The 18276-nt window shown below is 43.6% G+C and overlaps 1 protein-coding gene across 4 annotated transcripts in view; it reads right to left on the reverse strand.

Annotated features, from left to right (window-relative positions):
• The window catches only part of LOC137383895 (N-acetyllactosaminide beta-1,6-N-acetylglucosaminyl-transferase-like), a 76946-nt gene that overhangs the window by 21127 nt on the left and 37543 nt on the right, over window positions 1-18276 (reverse strand). The window contains exon 3 of one of the 4 annotated variants that reach the window (XR_010977487.1): window positions 5214-5409. The exons of the other annotated variants lie outside the window; for them this stretch is intronic. The gene's annotated coding sequence lies outside the window, so the exon portion shown is untranslated. The remainder of the gene's footprint in view (window positions 1-5213; window positions 5410-18276) is intronic. 4 annotated transcript variants of the gene reach the window in all.

The raw sequence follows: 18276 nt of genomic DNA on the forward strand, positions 1-18276 counted from the left end.
CTAAGCAACTTACAATGTAAGGTGGTCAACTGTTTTCAATTTAGCTTGACATGTCTAAAGATTTGGTGATAGAGGCTGCATGACAGTAAATATGTATCAAGGTTAGCGAGATAAAACCGGTCAATGGATAATAAACATGTGTCAGATATTCCTCATGTAACACTACAAAGTTGTTAATTATATATTAATTGTGTTTAATTGGATGCAGGTGGTGGGTATTAGGGATTCGCTTGGGCTCCATGTAAATAGGAACAGAATGGAACCGGGTTGTGAGTTTAGGAGGTGCAATTTGTAATGTGTATCTCTAGGGATAAAAGCGTGTAATGATTGGCTCCTGTATTATCCTTCACCGCCCGGTATTCTGGAGAATAACACGGAAGCAGATGGTTGCGTAAAGGTGATGATTGGAGAAAAAAAAATTTCAGACAGAAAAGCTAAAATCCTAGTGGCCATTGTGCAAAATGGCAAAAAGCAAGTGCAAATTGTGGGAATATGATTACCCTCCGAGGTTCTCAGAATTTGGAACATATGACCAGTGGAAGAATGAAGTGAATAGGTGGGCACAGGTTATGTTGCTATCAAAGAGAAAAAAAAGTATGGCTTGGCAATGTCACTTCCTACTGGAAGTAAAATCAGAAGTAAATTGTTTTGTGAGATGGCTGCCTATCAGTTGGATAGTGAGGAAGGTTTAGGTCTTCTATTAGAGTTCTTGGAAAAAATCTACAAGAAAAATCATCTGTTAAACGCCTATGAGGCATGGTCAGAATTTGATAGATTTTGGAAAACAAATGGCCATTCCATAGAAGAATATATCATGGACTTTAACAGATTATATAAAAGATTGATGGCATTCAATTTGGGGATCCCTGTAACAGTACTAATGTTTAAACTACTAGATTACTCTAAGATAATTCATATGGACAAACAAATGATTTTAACTGGCGTGCAGTTCTTGGAGAAGGAGACTGTTGGATCACATGTCTGCTGCCTTAAAAATAATTCCTTGGGAAACTGTCATTTCCTTCAGCCTTCATGGAACAAATGAGACATTCTGCCAATACACAAAGACTCCGTGATTGCCAGATTTCAAAATAGTTCAGATACTGGACACGGGCATCAATACAACAGAAGAATTGACAGGCAGAATGAGGATGACGGCATCTTTAGCAGGTCTGGCTATTTCATCAGAAGACAAAGTTGGAAAAACAATAATGGGTGAATGAATCCCAGGAATGCCCATGGAATAGTTAATAGGTGATTCAGGCGTGACTCCAAGTATCATTATGTGGTAAACTGCCCAAAGCAAAGAGCAGAGCCTTCTAAACGACACATGAGAATTCTGAGGAAGGGGAAGCTGATAATGATGAATCCAAACAAATTATGCTGGTCACAAGCAGTTTTAGTCCTGTGATGAATGAGTTGTCCTGGAATCCTTTAACAGTGCTTTTTAAATAGTGCTTGTATTCAACAGTATGCAGGTCTATCTGGTTAATATGTTATCTTGATACACTAAGTGGTGAGGAGTATAAAAGGATTACTTGCTTCAGGTTCGGTGATGATAACCAACTGAGGTCACTAAAGAGAGTTGTAATTCCATATAAAATTGCTGGAATAAGCCACTTTATATGTACTGATGTCATCTCAAGTGAGATACCTATGCTGTTGAGTAAACCTCCTGTGAAAAAGGCACAAACAAAACTTGACATGGAGCATGACAAGGCAATTATTTTTGGAAAGTCAGTTGATCTGCAGTTTACCCAGTCAGGGTATTACTGTATCCCCGTAAGAAAACCTGATGTTTCTCTTCAGAGTGTTAGACATTATTAATGGTATCAGGTGATCAAAATCAATGAAAAAAACTCCAAATTGTCTTAGTTACATAGACAATTTGCTTACCCGACTTGCCAAAGGTTAGAAAATCCTGCTAAAAGATGCAGGTATGGTTGATGAGGATAGAGTATGCGAGGCTAATAGAAGAGATCAGTGAGAATAATGAAATCCGTAAAAAGTATTGTAGGACACCACCAACTCCTATTGTAAGCCTTCCATTAGCATGTGACTTTAACAAGGTAGTTGTCATGAATCGAAAGGTATGGGTCAAAGACAAACATTTTCATCGTACATTTTATGGACCTGGCAACCAGATTTGGTCTTTCTACAATTATAAATCAGGACAAAAGGGTTATTGTAACAAAATCATGGTGAAATGGATAGGGACGAGACTTGGGATACCAGAAAAGCTTCTGACTGATAATGAAGGGGAATTTTATTTTTTATTTATTTTATTTAGAAATACAGCACTGAAACAGGCCCTTCGGCCCACCGAGTCTGTGCCGACCATCAACCACCCATTTATACTAATCCTACACTAATCCCACATTCCTACCACATCCCCACCTATCCCTATATTTCCCTACCACCTACCTATACTAGGGGCAATTTATAATGGCCAATTTACCTACCAACCTCCAAGTCTTTTGGCTGTGGGAGGAAACCGGAGCACCCGGAGGAAACCCACGCAGACACAGGGAGAACTTGCAAACTCCACACAGGCAGTACCCAGAATTGAACCCGGGTCGCTGGAGCTGTGAGGCTGCGGTGCTAACCACTGCGCCTCTGTGCCACCCAATTTGCCGATGATGAGTTCAGAACCTTGTGTGAAAATATGAATATTATGATAACACAGCTGAATGTCCTTGGCAATGGACTTTGTGAAAGGAATCATGCTGTAATCAATGAAATGCTGCATAAAATTTTAGTTAATCAACCAGACCGCAAGTTGACAACTGCACTGGCATGAGTGGTTCATGCAAAGAATTCACACTAAATGGTTGGAGGATATAGTCCCTATCAATTTGTTTATGGGTGAAATCTCAAATTGCATTCTGTTCTATGTGATAGCCCTCCTGCTCTATAAGGTACTGCAATTAGTTCTATTTTTTTTATGCACATTTGGACGCTTCACATGTAGGGAAACAAGCGTTGATCAAGGCTGAGGTCTCTGACAAAATTCGGAGAGCAGTGAAGCATCATATAAGATCATCTGAGGCAGAGTTCAATTCAGGATATTTAGTATACTATGAAAGAGAGGGTCATAGGGAATGGAAAGGCCTGGTAAGGTAATAGATCAGATCTAAGCTCTGCAGTCCTGCCACATCCAGTCATGAATGGTGGTGGATAATTAAACAACTAACCATGGGAGGCAGCTCCACAAATATCCCCATCCTTAATGACGGGGGAACCCAGCACATCAGTGCAAAAAGACAAGGCTGAAGGCATTTGCATCCATCTTCAGCCAGAAGTGCCGAGTGGATGATCCATCTCAGCCTCCTCCTGAAGTCCGCAGCATCACGTGATATCAAGGAATGGCTGAAGGCACTGGATACTGCAAAGACTATGGGCCCTGACAACATTCCGGCAATAGTACTGAAGACCTGTGCTCCAGAACTAGCTGCACCCCGAGCCAAGCTGTTCCAGTACAGCTACAACACCCGGCAATGTGGAAAGTTGCCCAGCTATGTCCTGTGCACAAAAAGCAGGACTAATCCAACCCGGCCAATTACCACCCTATCAGTCTACTGCCAATCATCAGCAAAGTAATGGATGGGGTCGTCGTCAAGGAACCCTAGCAAAACTGGAGTCAAAGGGAATCGGGGAAAATTCTCTGCTGGTTTGAGTCATACCTAGCACGAAGGAAGATGGTTGTGATTGTTGATCAATTATCTCAGTCCCGGGACATCACTGCAGGGGTTCCTCAGTGTCCTAGGCCCAACCATCTTCAGTTGCTTCATAAATGGCCTTCCCTCCATCATAAGGTCAGAAGTGGGGATGTTCGCTGATGATTGCACCATGTTTAGCACCGTTCGCGACTCCTCAGATACTGAAGCAGCCCATGTATATATACACATCAGGACCTGGACAACCTCCAGGTTTGCGCTGATAAGCGGCAAGTAACATTTTCCCCACACAAGTGTCAGGCAATAACCATCTCAAACAAGAGATAATCTAACCATCTCCCCTTGACATTCAATGGTATTACCACTGCTGAATCCCCCAGTATCATCCTGGGGGTCACCATTGACCTGAAACTGAACTGGACCAGCCCCATCAATACTGTGGCTACAAGAGCAGGTCAGAGGCTGGGAATTCTGTGGCAAGTAACTCACAGTCCTGTCTCCCCAATGCCTGTGCACCATCTACAAGGCACAAGTCAGGAGTGTGCCTGGATGGGTGCAGCTCCAACAACACTCAAGAAGCTCGACACCATCAAGATAAAGCAGCCCACTGGCACCCCATCAACCGCCTTCAACATTCACTTCCTCCACCACTGATGCACAGTGGCAGCAGTGTGTGCTATATACAAGATGTACTGCAGCAACTCATCAAGACTCTTTCGACAGCACCTTCCAAACCCAAGACCTCTACTACCTGGAAGGACAAGTGCAGCAGATGCATGGGAACACCACCACCTGCAAGTTCCCCTCCAAGACACATACCATCCTGACTTGGAACTATATCGCAGTTCCTTCACTGTCACTGGGTTAAAGTTCTGGAACTCCCTTCCTAACAGCACTGTTGGTGTACCTACACCCCAAGGAATGCAGCGATTCAAGAAGGCAGCTCACCACCACCTTCTCAAGGGCAATTAGGGATGGGCAATAAATGCTTGCCTAGCCAGCGACACCCACATCCCACGAATGAATGAAACAAAAATAGGTCGTGATGGTAAGACAGCACTTAACAAACATGCAATCAAACTATTAAGGTTAATTCCTCGAGTAATTGAAGTTATTACAAAATCTGGGACTCCGAGCAGCTGATGGAAGTAAACAAGGCACCTTGTATCTCAAATGCTCGTGCATTGTGTGATGAGGGTCCCGAGGAACAGAATGCGGTATATCAAGGGTTGCATAATGGTAATGTGAGTGGACACAGATGACAGCAATGACATCCATAGGCCAATTGCCAAGGGTGGGTGCTCAGGTGACATACATTCCACAGGTATCTAGTAAATGGAAGGATGCAACAATTGTGGGACGTGCAGGAAAAGCTACTAGCAAGTTTAAATGTTGGTTGAATGTTCAGGATGATGGCCAAGAAGTGAGGTCCGAAGACTTGCAGCATGGGGTGAAAGAGTGGACAGTCAGAAAGTGCAGCGCAAGTACTTATAATGAATCTAGAAGTGACTCTTGTATCAGGAAATGATCACGTACCATTAAAAGAACATCCAATGGTGCAAGAGGGAGATCGTACAATAGTAGTCCCGACAGTCATAAACGTGGAATTAGAGGCCATGGCTTGAATAGGTTAGATGAACTAAAGGCCACAAGAAGGTTTCAGAACAGAACTCGAAGCAGAAGTCCTCATGATCGTGAAGTTTTGGTGGCTGCCAATAAACTTGAGGACAAACTAATAAGAAAGGCAAAAGAAGGGGAATTAGAGAGATGACGAGAGTTGAGTTTATTCTGAGGTACCAGATAAGGGGTAACCAGCTTTGTCACACAGGTGGATTTGCACTGACAAAGTTCTTGCAGATAGGACTTATAAGGCTAAAGTAAGGCTAGTTGCTCAGTGTTTTGAGGAGTTTTGACTGGGATGATAGAGTGGACTCTCCCACAGCTGGAAAAGTAATCTTAAAAATCCATTTAGCTTTTTTGGCCACATATTCCTGGGCTGTAAATCAATCAAGATAAAAGCCGTGTTTCTGCAGCACAGTGGCGCAGTGGCTAGCACCGCAGCCTCACAGCTCCAGCGACCCGGGTTTAGTTCTGGGTGCTGCCTGTGCGGAGTTTGCAAGTTCTCCGTGACCGCGTGGGCTTCCGCCGGGTGCTCCGGTTTCCTCCCACAGCCAAAGACTTGCAGGTTGATAGGTAAATTGGCCATTGTAAATTGCCCCTAGTGTAGGTAGGTGATAGGAGAATGGTGGGGACGTGGTAGGGAATATGGGATTAATGTAGGATTAGTATAAATGGGTGGTTGTTGGCCGGCACAGACACGGTGGACTGAAGGGCCTGTTTCAGTGCTGTATCTCTCGATGACTCTTATAATACATTTCAGTCAGAAGTGTTTCTGAAACCACCCAAAGAGGCAGCAGATGCAGAAGGAAAACAATGGAAACTAAACAAATGCATGTATGGCCTGAATGATGCTTCCAGGATGTTGCATTTTTGGTGAGATCTGTTTTGCTGAAAATAGGTTGTGTTCAACTAAAAGTAGATTCCACAATGTTTTATTGGTATCATAAAGGAAAACTTTCAGGCATCTTCATGGCGCATGCTGATAACTTTTTATGGGGTGGCACTGCAGAATGAGAAATGTGCTATTAATAAGATTCGAGCAGAATTTAAAATTGGGAGTGAGGCTTCTAGGGCTTTAAAATATATAGGTTTAGATATTAATCAAAATAGGTCTCAAATAACTTTAAATCAACAATCCTATTTGGAGATTGTTACTCTCATCCCAGTTAATTGCACAAAGTCATTCCAGTAAAATTATGTTATATCTAAAAGAGACAGAACAATTGTGAAGCTTGACTGGTCAGTTGAACTGGCTGTGCACTCAAGACTAGACTAGATTATAGTTTGATGTGTTGGAGTTAAGTACTATGATGAAACACCCTGAAGTCAAGAATATTTTCAGTGCAAATAAAATATTAAGAAAATTACATCTGGAGAAATGCATACTTAAGTTCCCATCCTTAGGTGAATCAAAGATTATGAAGCTAGCAATTTTTAGCAATCCTAAACATGCTAATCTTCCCGAGTATTCTAGTGCAGCTTGTTTTATAATATTTTTAATGGGTGAGAATAGGAAATATTGTCCTTTAGCTTGGGAAGCTAAAAAAATAAAAAGGGTTGCTTAAAAGTACTTTGGCTACAGAAACACTGGCTCTTGTGGAGGTAATGGATATGGGATTCTATTTATCAAATATTTTAAGGTGAGATTCTGTACAATTAGCATACTGAAGATGGTATGCCCATTGAATGTTATGTAGATAATGAATCAATCATTCATTATGAAAAGTGTGAGTGGGAAAAGGTTACTGATTGTCCTTGCTGGCTTGAAACAAATGCTGGAGAAAGTAAAAGGAAATCTCTAAAAATTAAATAAGTGGATGCAAGTCAGCAATTGTTATACAAAAAGAAATGCATGAATGAAGGAATTGTTAAGGGTCCGAAGAATTTCACTGCTCTTCTTCAAAATATGTCCACCTGAGAGGGCAGACAGGGACTCAGTTTAACATCTCATCCAGAAGAAGGCACCTCCAACATTGCAGCACTCCTTCAGTATGTCAGTGGAGCATCAGCCTAAATTTTATGCTCCATTCTCTGGAATGGGATTTGAACCCATAACCATCTGACACAGACAAGTGTGTTACCAATTGAACCATCTAGCAATGTAATGCTCTGTACAGAATATGGCCATCTTCAGATTTATTTTGTTTTGAAATTTTGGTTGCACACATTAAGTATAATTTTTAATTCAGAGAGAGAAGGGAATCTGTTTATTGTATATTGTTTTTAATTGGATGCAGGTGGTGGGCATTAACTCAGGATTCACTTGGGCTCCTGTAAATAGGAACAGACTGGCACAGGTGTGAGAGTTCACAAGATGCATGTTTGTAATGTGTACCTCTGTGAATAAATGCTTACAGAAGGAAGTGTGTAAAGAATGGGCTCCTGCTTTATCCTATACCACCAGGCATTCTGGACAGTAACAAAGTGACTGTGCACAGCCAGAATATTTCCATTGGCTACAAGGCTTCCACCAGAATGTGAAGGTGCTCTTCTGCAGTTAATGAAAAAAAGACTTGCATTTATATTGTGCATTCCGCAATCTCATGATGTCCCAAAGCACTTTGTCAATGAAATATTTTTGAAGTGTAGTCATCACTGTAATGTAGGAAACTTGGCAGCCAATTTGCTCACAGCAAGCACCCACAAACAGCAATGTGATAATGACCAGATAATCTGTTTTTGGTGATGGTTGAGTGATAACTATTGGCGAGGACACCAGACAGAATTTCACTGCTCTTCTTCAAAATATGTCCACCTGAGAGGGCAGACAGGGCCTCAGTTTAACATCTCATCCAGAAGAAGGCACCTCTAACATCGCAGCACTCCTTCAGTATGTCAGTGGAGCATCAGCCTAAATTTTGTGCTCCATTCTCTGGAGTGGGATTTGAGCTCTCAACCATCTGACACAGAGACAAGTGTGTTACCAATTGAACCATGGCTGGCACCTACATGGTCGATTGTACAGTTTCTGCAAAACGGTGATAGACATTCTTGGTGTATCTATTAACATGGATTGTAAACTTCTGCAGGCAATATTAATTCATTGTCATTTCCTTGACATCCCTCCTGTTCCTCCCCTCCCCAACATCTGCATAAATATTTCAAAATCCTCACAGCATCATTGCATTGAGGAAAGCATGTGACAGGGGTGTGTTGAAGGGGGGGGGGGGGGGGAAACCATTAAATTGATTAGGGTTTGTATAGAAAATCAGGGTACTACCTTAGTGGCTTCTTAAACATCAAGCAAAACCCATGCCACTATAACGCTGGTTACAAGAAGCATAGGTTTGGCATAGTCAGCTAGAACATAAACAGAATATCAGAAATCTCCAAATCTGGCACCTCCAACCACCTGCTAAAATGGATATAGCTAGCAGCTAGCTTTAGTGAGACACAACAGTTTTACAACTGGCTCCAGGCTGTGGAAAACTAGTGTTGCCAGAAACAGCTAGCACCCACTCAGGTATCACAAAAAATGAAACCAGCCAATATCACCAAATTTTTAAACACTTCAAAAGAAGCAGGATCTCTGCCTCGTGTAGATGATTTTAAAAGACAAATACCATCTTTAGAGTTAGATTCAGTGGAATTCGTATTCGATTTGACACCCTTATTTACCTGGTTTCAGGTAGGGGGAAAACAGCCACTTTCTACTACTTGTTCTTCTGGTCTCACATCCCGATCGAGAATGTTATGGTGCATTACTTTTCCCTCTAAGCTGCACAGCAACTGAAAGTCCCCATGCAGGCCACGCAGTCATTACTGTAATGTAGGAAACATGGCAGCCAATTTGCACAAAGTTGCTTTGCACTTAAATAAATCATCCACGCATTCCAAAAACAAAATTAGAGGGTGTGGTATGGTGCATGTTTACATTATATAGGATATCTGCTTCTGTGTACACTACATCAACTTGAACATGCAACATGTCTGCTTGTACTTAGTAGATTGGTCTATAAGGTGCATTAATTCACATTAGCTTGTTGGTGACCACTTTCCATCGGTTTGGACATGAATTATACAGGTTTAACTGCAAAGCCTACTAGTTCAGATGTGAACAACTTTGATTTCCTAACTCAGTAGAATTTACATCTTTGTTAAAGAGGAGCTCCACCTTGTGACAGAGTTGGGAAAAAATCCGGCCTGACTATTTGATGTTGAGATGAGCGTTGTGTTGTGTAGCCAAGAATGTTTGCTGTGTTTTCCGATACTAATTTATGCAGGCAGGTCACAGAAAGTGGTTGGACTGGTCTTGCAACCTACTTTAAATAAAAATAAAATACAACACATTCAGAATGACTTTTAACAAAGAACAAAGAACAGTACAGCACAGGAACAGGCCATTTGGCCCTCCAAGCCTGCGCCGATCTTGATGCCTGCCTAAACTAAAACCTTCTGCACTTCTGGGGACCGTATCCCTCTATTCCCATCCTATTCATGTATTTGTCAAGATGCCTCTTAAACGTCATTATCGTACCTGCTTCCACCACCTCCCCCGGCAGCAAGTTCCAGGCACTCACCACCCTCTGTGTAAAGAACGTGCCTCGCACATCCCCTCTAAACTTTGCCCCTCGCACCTTAAACCTATGTCCCCGAGTAACTGACTCTTCCACCCTGGAAAAAAGCGTCTGACTATCCACTCTGTCCGTGCCGCTCATAACTTTGTAAACCTCTATCATGTCACCCCTCCACCTCCGTCGTTCCAGTGAAAACAATCTGAGTTTATCCAACCTCTCCTCATAGCTAATGCCCTCCAGACCAGGCAACATCCTGGTAAACCTCCTCTGTACCCTCTCCAAAGCCTCCACGTCCTTCTGGTAGCGTGGCGACCAGAATTGCACGCAATATTCTAAGTGTTTTTAAAAGGTTATTGTGTTGGGGAAAAGTGAGTACTTTCAGTGGACTTGGCTTTTCTTGAATTTTAAAAATCAGATAACAACTTTCTACGGTTGGCATGCAAAATCTAAAAGGATCCCTTTGGTCTCAATGGAAATCACAATTGAGAGACCTATCATTGGCATAACACGAGTGACTCCGCTGACAATCATACCCAAAATGTCATGTCTACCAAGAGGCTATTCTAGTAAGTGGGAAACATCCGAAACCTTGGCATCTAAACTAAATCAGAATACTTTCCATGTAAAGAACATCCCCTAAAAGTATTGTTTCCTAGCCCCAACCAATTTTGTCCCCTCTTCCCCTGACATTACTTATACTGTAGTAATTCCACAGCTGACAGTCAACAGTATCTCACATAAGAAAATTTTTTTGTCCCCCTCCTCTCGTTTCCAAAATGTGTTGACTCCTTGCCACAGTTAGGTTTCACAGATGCCAGTTACCCTCTGACACCTTGCCCAATTGGCAATAATCCATGTCAGCCTGGACAACAAGTATAGAACAGTTGGAAGCATCCAGTTGAATCCAATACTAATGCATGGAATTTCCTATGGAGGACACTGGATTGCAGAAACCCTGGTTAATCTTTTCCCCCCTTTCTTACTCCAGGAGGGGAGAGATCAACTGTAGCACACTTAACACTGTCCCAGCTAAGATCAAAAGATTACAAGATAGAGACAGATAAGGAAGGTCATTCAGCCCATCTGTCCTTACATTCCTTTCTCTTCCCCATCACAGCATTGAACAAGTCCTTATATCATTATCCTTCCACTGCCATTTGTCCATTTCATGTGCTGGTCACACTTTGTGTGAAGTACTTCCTGAAACGAGCCCAAAATGTGTCTTATCCCACTGTGCTCCCTATTGGACTGTGATGGTTTAGTTTGCAGTAATGCTTCGGATTTATCTTTTCTACACCATATACTAAATTATGTAGTTCCATGAGGGTCCCTTTCAATTACTTAATTTCCTGACTGCATAATCTGAGTTTCTGCAGTCTTTCCTCATAGCTTATTCTCAGACACTGGAGATCAATCTTTTGGCTCTTCAATGATTTGTCTCCAGGGCATAGTGTGTCAATAATCAGAGCTGAACCTCGAGGCGGCCAACATCCCCAGGCTTGTACACACTACTGAGTCAGCGGCGCTTGAGATGGCTTGGCCATGTGAGCCGTATGGAAGATGGCAGGATCCCCAAAGGCACATTGTACAGCGAGCTCGCCACTGGTATCAGACCCACCGGCCTCCATGTCTCCGCTTTAAAGACGTCTGCAAACGCGACATGAAATCCTGTGAAATTGATCACAAGTCGTGGGAGTCAGTTGCCAGCGTTCGCCAGAGCTGGCGGGCAGCCATAAGGACAGGGCTAAAATGTGGCGAGTCGAAGAGACTTAGTAGTTGGCAGAAAAAAACAGAGGTGCAAGGGGAGAGCCAACTGTGCAACAGCCCCGACAAACAAATTTCTCTGCAGCACCTGTGGAAGAGCCTGTCGCTCTAGAATTGGCCTTTATAGCCACTCCAGGCGCTGCTTCACAAACCACTGACCACCTCCAGGCACGTATCCATTGTCTCTCGAGATAAGGAGGCCCAAAAGAAAGATCAGAGCTGAACATAATACCCAATGGCATTGTCTGACCAAATCGTAAACAGTTCATGTGATGGACGTAGAGTCCCATCATACCTCAAATCAGAAGTTCTTTTTTACTTGATCAGTTTTTAAACATTGGCACCAGGCAGCTATATCTAACATTCCACTCTCTCCACCATCAGCGAACCATGGTTGTAATGAGTACTATCTACAGAATGTACTGCAGCAACTCGCCAAAGCTCCTTCAGCAGTACCTCTCAAACCTGCAACCTCCACCAACTAGAAGGACAAAGGCACCAGGTGCATGGAAACCCCATCACCTCCAAATCACACATCATCCTAACTTGGAAATATATCACTGTTTCTTCATCATTGTTGGTCAACATCCTGGAACTCCCTACCTAACCTACCCACGTGCAGCTGTTCAAGAAGGGCGCTCACCACCAACTTCTCAATTATTTTTTTTAAAGGAGGAGTTCCTTTTTCGTGTTGTCAGGGGAGAGAAACAAACCACAAAGCCATCTAGAAATAAGCATTAGTTTCCTGGGAAGGCTGCCAACCTAGGGCGGCACAGTGGTTAGCACCGCAGCCTCACAGCTCCAGCGGCCCAGGTTCGGTTCTGGGTACTACCTGTGCGAAGTTTGCAAGTTCTCCCTGTGACTGCGTGGATTTCCTCCGGGTGCTCCGGTTTCCTCCCACATACCAAAGACTTGCGGGTTGATAGGTAAATTGGCCATTGTAAAAATTGCCCCTAGTGTAGGTAGGAGAATTGAGGGAAGGTGGGGATGCGAGAGGGAAAATGGGATTAATGTAGGATTAGTATAAAAAATGGGAAGGTCGATGGTTGGGGCGGACTTGGTGGGCCGAAGGGCCTGTTTTGGTGTTGTATTTCTCTCTATGACTCTATGTTGGTGTGGACTCATGTTACTGTTGCATCTGATCAAAAATTGATCAGGCAAAGTCATTTTGGCTAGCCTATTATGCTTTTAAAATTTTGCAGGAGGAAATAAAACTGATTAGGATAGCTTTTCCAATATGGCTGCAGTTTAAACCTGAAAGATTAGAAACAAGTTCAAAGCATATACAAAGTTAAGTGTGCTGTTCACGTGCAATTTTTCATGCTCCGATCATCATTATGATTATGTATAGCTCTGGGCATATGGAGAGAGCACATTCATGGTGACAGCAGTAATTCCATTTATGTAAAATTTAAAGGGATGTGTCAGAATAAGGGAGAAAATTCCTGACAACCTTAAGAAAGATTCAAAGGCATTTGAACCCAAAGGCAGCCTTCAGCAAGGTTGAAGGGGGAGAGGGTTCAGAACTGACATGCAAGATGAAACTCAATGCGGAGGCATGAATCAACAGGAAAGTAAGAAGGCAGCCCAGCACCCAATTTCCTGTTTGGTATAGAGATGGTGCTGCATTGGATGGTTGTGAGTAAGTTGACCCTGTTTGTCAATCTCCACCACCATCCCCATTTTCCTTACTTTTGTCACCTCTAGACACAATTTCTCCATTGCCCACCTTGCTATCCACTCATCGTCCACCCTCCATAAAGTCCTCGTCCAGAATACAACTGGCCACATCCTGACTCACACAAAGCAGCACCCATACTAGCTGACCTTCATTGGATCCTTACGCACCAACATTATCAGCTGATCTTTCCTGGCCCATTGGGGTCAGGCTGGGAGACAGGAGGGCTGGAAATATGGTAGGGCGGGGTGGGGGGGGACACCTGCCAGGTGACCAATTAGCAGCCACTTCCCGACCCATGGACATTTTGTCTGCGTCAGAGTGCCCGCCATTGCATGGGGAGACAGCCAGGTAAACCCTGGTGGACTCCCAGTGGGTTCCCGGTGGGGGGCCAGGCCTCCTTTATGAGCACTCCATGGCCCATGGAGGGGACTCTAGCGGCAATGGCCGCTGGTGCACCATGACCCCACCTGCCCCCCCACCTCGCATCCCCGGTGCCTGCCTGTCCCCAGCTTCCCCCAAAAAATCTCACCTTCTCTTCAATTGCTCCTCACCAGTGGGGTGCCCTCATCCTGGAACTGCAGTCTCAGCACTGGGCACTCTTAGTGGTAGCGCTGCTGAGCTAATCACCCTCTGATTGGGCTGGCAGTTTTTGGGGGCGGGCCATCATCGGGCAAAATGCCGCCCAGGGACCTGCCGCATGCTGAAGTTTAATGGTTTCCTGCATTTGTCACATTCTTCCTTTGTATACCTCCCAATTTGGTGCTCTCTGTAAATTTTGAAATTGTGCTTCCCATTCCTGAGCTCAAATCGTTAAATGGAAATTGTGAATATCAGTGGTCCCAGCACCGAACTCTGTTAAACGCCACTTCACACTTTTGCCAATCTGATAACTACCCTCAATCCCTACTCCCTGTTTTCTGTTTTGTAGCCAAGTTGCCATCCATTCTGCTTTTTGTCCTGACTTCCACATGCTCTGACCTTAGTCATAAGTCTTTTATGTGGTACCTTACCAAAGGCCTTTCAAAAATCTAAATATATTACATCGATTGCATCACCCTTGTGTACCCTATTACTACTTCAACGTGACCTGCCCTTTTGAAATCTATGCTATTATATCTTTGATTTCTTGATGTTTTTCTATTACATCTCTGAGTAAAGATTCCATCATCTTTTCTCCCATTAAGCTAATTCCCTGGACTTGTTCTAACTCAATTTTTCAATATAGATTTAACATTAGCTGACTGCCAGTTGTCTGGCATTATTCACTTTTCTAATGAATTTTTATATATGTAATAGTTTTTCCTCCCTTAAATTCTGTGCACGGAAGCAATCTATCCAGACCACAGGTATTATCCTCTTCAAGTCTGATTAGTTTATCAATTATCTCTCCCCATTCTATCTGAAATATCTTCATATCTTTAAGATGATCTTGTCTTCTAATCCCATGTCCACCTTGTTAGTTTCCCTGGTAAATACTGAAGCAAAGTAACTTCAATATTTCTGCCATTTTGCTATTACCTGAGAGTTTATCTTGTCCATTCTTTAAAGTGGCCCTTTTCCTGTCCTGACTTTTCTTTCGTTATTGATGTGGCTGTAGAATACTTTGCTATTGCAAGTATGGTAGCATAGCGGTTATGTTATTGGACTAGTAATCCAGAGAAGATGCGAGTTCATACACAGTCAATTTAATTAAATAAATCTGAAATTAAAAAGTAATGATGACCATGAAACTACTAGATTGTCAAAACACACAACTGGTTCACCAATGGCCTTTATGGAAAGAAATCTGCTATCCTTGCCCAGCCTGAACCAGACGCACAGCAGCATGGGTGACTCTTAACTGATCTCTGAAGTGGCTTAGCAAGCCAGCCAGTCATATCAAAAAACAATGACAAAAACTATAATCTACACAGACTGCAACACTTCAAGGGAAAGTAGGAATTGGATAATACATGACGACTTTGCCAGCAATGCCCACATCCTGTGAATGAATAAAAAGACATCTTGGCTGGAATTTTACCTTGTGGTGGAGGCCCCACCCATCAGCAAAAAAGTCAGGGGCAAGCCTGCCGCCACCGGGCCGAGAAATGATGTAGCGATTTTGCATGACCCAGGCCCTTAATTGGAAGAGGTAGGGCTTCTGCCCCTGTGAGGCAGGAAGTCCCGCCTCCAAGAGCTGCCAGCCAATCAGCGGGCCGGCAGCTCCTCTGTCCCAGCAGACCACCAGGAGCGGTGGCCATTGCTGGGACTGCACCCAGCCAGGACCAAAAGATTGAAGAGGCCCCAAAATAGAGGCAAGTGTGTGAGGCCTCACTGGGGACAATCAGCTGTGCCCTGGCAAGGGGAATGGGGATATCTCAAGGGGGTGGAGGGAGGTGGTCCAGTGGGAGCAGCTTGTGACGCAGCGGGGGGGGGGGGCTCTGTGGGGCAAGGAGGCCACCCGTTAGCTTAAACTAGGCGTCCTCCCCACGTGGTGAGGTGCCCGGCTGCCACTGGTAATATAACAGCGGCAGCGGGAGGAGGCCCTTAATTGACAATTAATTGGCCACATAAGGGCCTTAATTGGCCTGGGAGGGACAGGCCATTTGCCACCTGCCCCACCACTGGTAAAACTGAAGTAGGGGGGTGTAGGCAATGGGAATGGCACCCACCGCCTTCCACTCAATTTTACACCCCTCCCACCTCCAGCCCACTCCCAGAGGGGGCATAAAATTCTGGCCCTTATTTTTATATTCCTTTATAATTCAATTTCATAGCTCTTTTTGTCTTCCTAATTTTTTGACTTCTTTCCTAACCTCTTCATATTCTCTTTCTTCACCTCTTCTTTATTGTCTATGTACTTAGTGTCTGTCTTTTTTTCAGTTTCAATGTTGCCCTACGAGTTGATACAGCTAAACCCAGCACCCTGATCCTGTTGGCACGCTCTTCAACCAGATATTTATGTGAAGGTAGAAGGGTGGCATTTTGAGAGTGAAACCCAGAAGTCAAGTCAGCAGGTCAGAATCTGCAATCACAACTGAACAGAAGCAATAAATTTTGGCTTCCCCATTTAGCATCTCCAAGCTAGGCAGCAGGCACCTGTATGACACACCTCAACTCCGTGTAAAGGGACAATGTACAAATGAAAACTGGAGGAGCCAGGTGTTTTAGCTGGATGGACATGGAGCAACGGTAACATCCAGACTGAATGATGCCTTCCTGGAATTACTGCCAGGTTCAGTCAGGAGCAGGAAAGACATACTTTTCCCCAGAAATAGGAACTAACCTTGTAGAAGGGAATCAAAACACAAGGAAGAGAGGCAGAACTGGAGGCGGGCCACCACAAATCATCTAGCTTACTAATGCAGAGGAGGATGGCCTAGAGATAAGTTTCAAATTTGCGTCTTTATCAGAGGTGGAGGGACAGGGAGCTTGCAGGCAGCTGGTGACAGAACTACAAATATCTGACACACACATGCTGATTTTATTTCATGAACGACTGAACTATAAGAAAATGGAGTATGATTGCCAAGATTGTGACTTGCCATGGCTAAAGCACACCCCTTCCTTTTGTCTTCCAGGGCCTTCATGCGTGTTCACTGATGATTGCACAATATTCAGTTCCATTCGTAACTCCTCAGATAATGAAGCAGTCCATGCCCACATGCAGTAACACACAGATTTGGGCTGATGGGTGCAAGTAACATTCATGCCATGCAAATGCCAGGCAACAACCATCTCCAACAAGAGAGGGAGTCTAGCCATCTCTCCTTGACATTGAATAGTTAAATCCCCCACCAACAACTTCTCAAGGGCAATTAGTGATGGCATTAAACACCCACATCCTGCGAATGAGTAACAAAAAAATGCAGCAATTGTCACTAAACATGCATGAGGATGATTCCACAGAGAAGCTCATTCTTTCTGAGGGAGCACCATCACAAGACATACAGCCAAACACCAGCACTGGTACTTAGTGGACCCATTTGGAGAGTTGGTTGGGTTTAATGAAGCAAGTAATTGCAAGAATGTCTGGCATGGAGAGTGGCCACCTACATAAAGCTACAAGAAAGGCTCTTAAATGATTCCATGCAGGCCATTGTAGGATACAGGATTGTTTTAGATCATTTAAATGCCACGAACTTTTGACCCTTCAGCTAATGGAAAATCCAGTTTGCAAGTTAACCACAAACAACAGATTTTTGTCTACAGCTAAGGCAGAAACAGAAAAAAAAGGTACAGCAATAAATAAGACTTCTGTCTGCTCCAAAAGAGAACAGACACAGAACAAGAAAGGTGGCATATTTGGGTAATGCAACAAAAAGTAACGATGCTAGAGAGGCCTCTTTTATAGGAGTTGAAAATTAGATTAAAAACTCAAAACTACATTTTTAAAAAAAAAAAGAGAATGAACTGTGCTATTGGTAGGATAGGCACCATGAAGAAAATAAGGATGGATCACTTCGGTAGACACTCCTGGCCCTCACCAGAACAATGTGTGTCCTGAATCCTGTCCCCTGTTGTATTACTTCGGTCTGTTGCTTAATGTTGCCCGAATCACATGATAGTGGGTTCAAGTTCCACTCCAGGTCTTGAACACACAAAACTAGGCTGAGACACCAGTACAGTTCTGAGGGAGTGCTGCACTCTTAGGTGCCATCTTTTGGATGAGAGGTTAAACCCAGGTGCCCCTCAGGTGGATGTAAAAGGCCCTTGGCAATATTTCAAAAAAAGAGCAGGGGAGTTGTACCTGGTGTCCTGGCCAATATTTATCCCTTAACCAACAACACTAAAACAGATTACCTGGTCATTATTACATGAGGGACTTTGCTGTGTGCAAATTGGCTGCCACATTTCCTATTTTACAACAGCAGCACTTCAAAAGTACTTAGATTAGATTTTTAGTTTTAGAGATACAGCACTGAAACAGGCCCTTCGGTCTGTGCCGACCATTAACCACCCATTTATACTAATCCTACACTAATCCCATATTCCTACCACATCCTCACCTGTCCCTATATTCCCCTACCACCTACCT

The sequence above is a fragment of the Heterodontus francisci genome, chromosome 2 (genome assembly GCF_036365525.1).
Source record: "Heterodontus francisci isolate sHetFra1 chromosome 2, sHetFra1.hap1, whole genome shotgun sequence".
In the NCBI taxonomy this organism is placed as follows: domain Eukaryota; kingdom Metazoa; phylum Chordata; class Chondrichthyes; order Heterodontiformes; family Heterodontidae; genus Heterodontus; species Heterodontus francisci.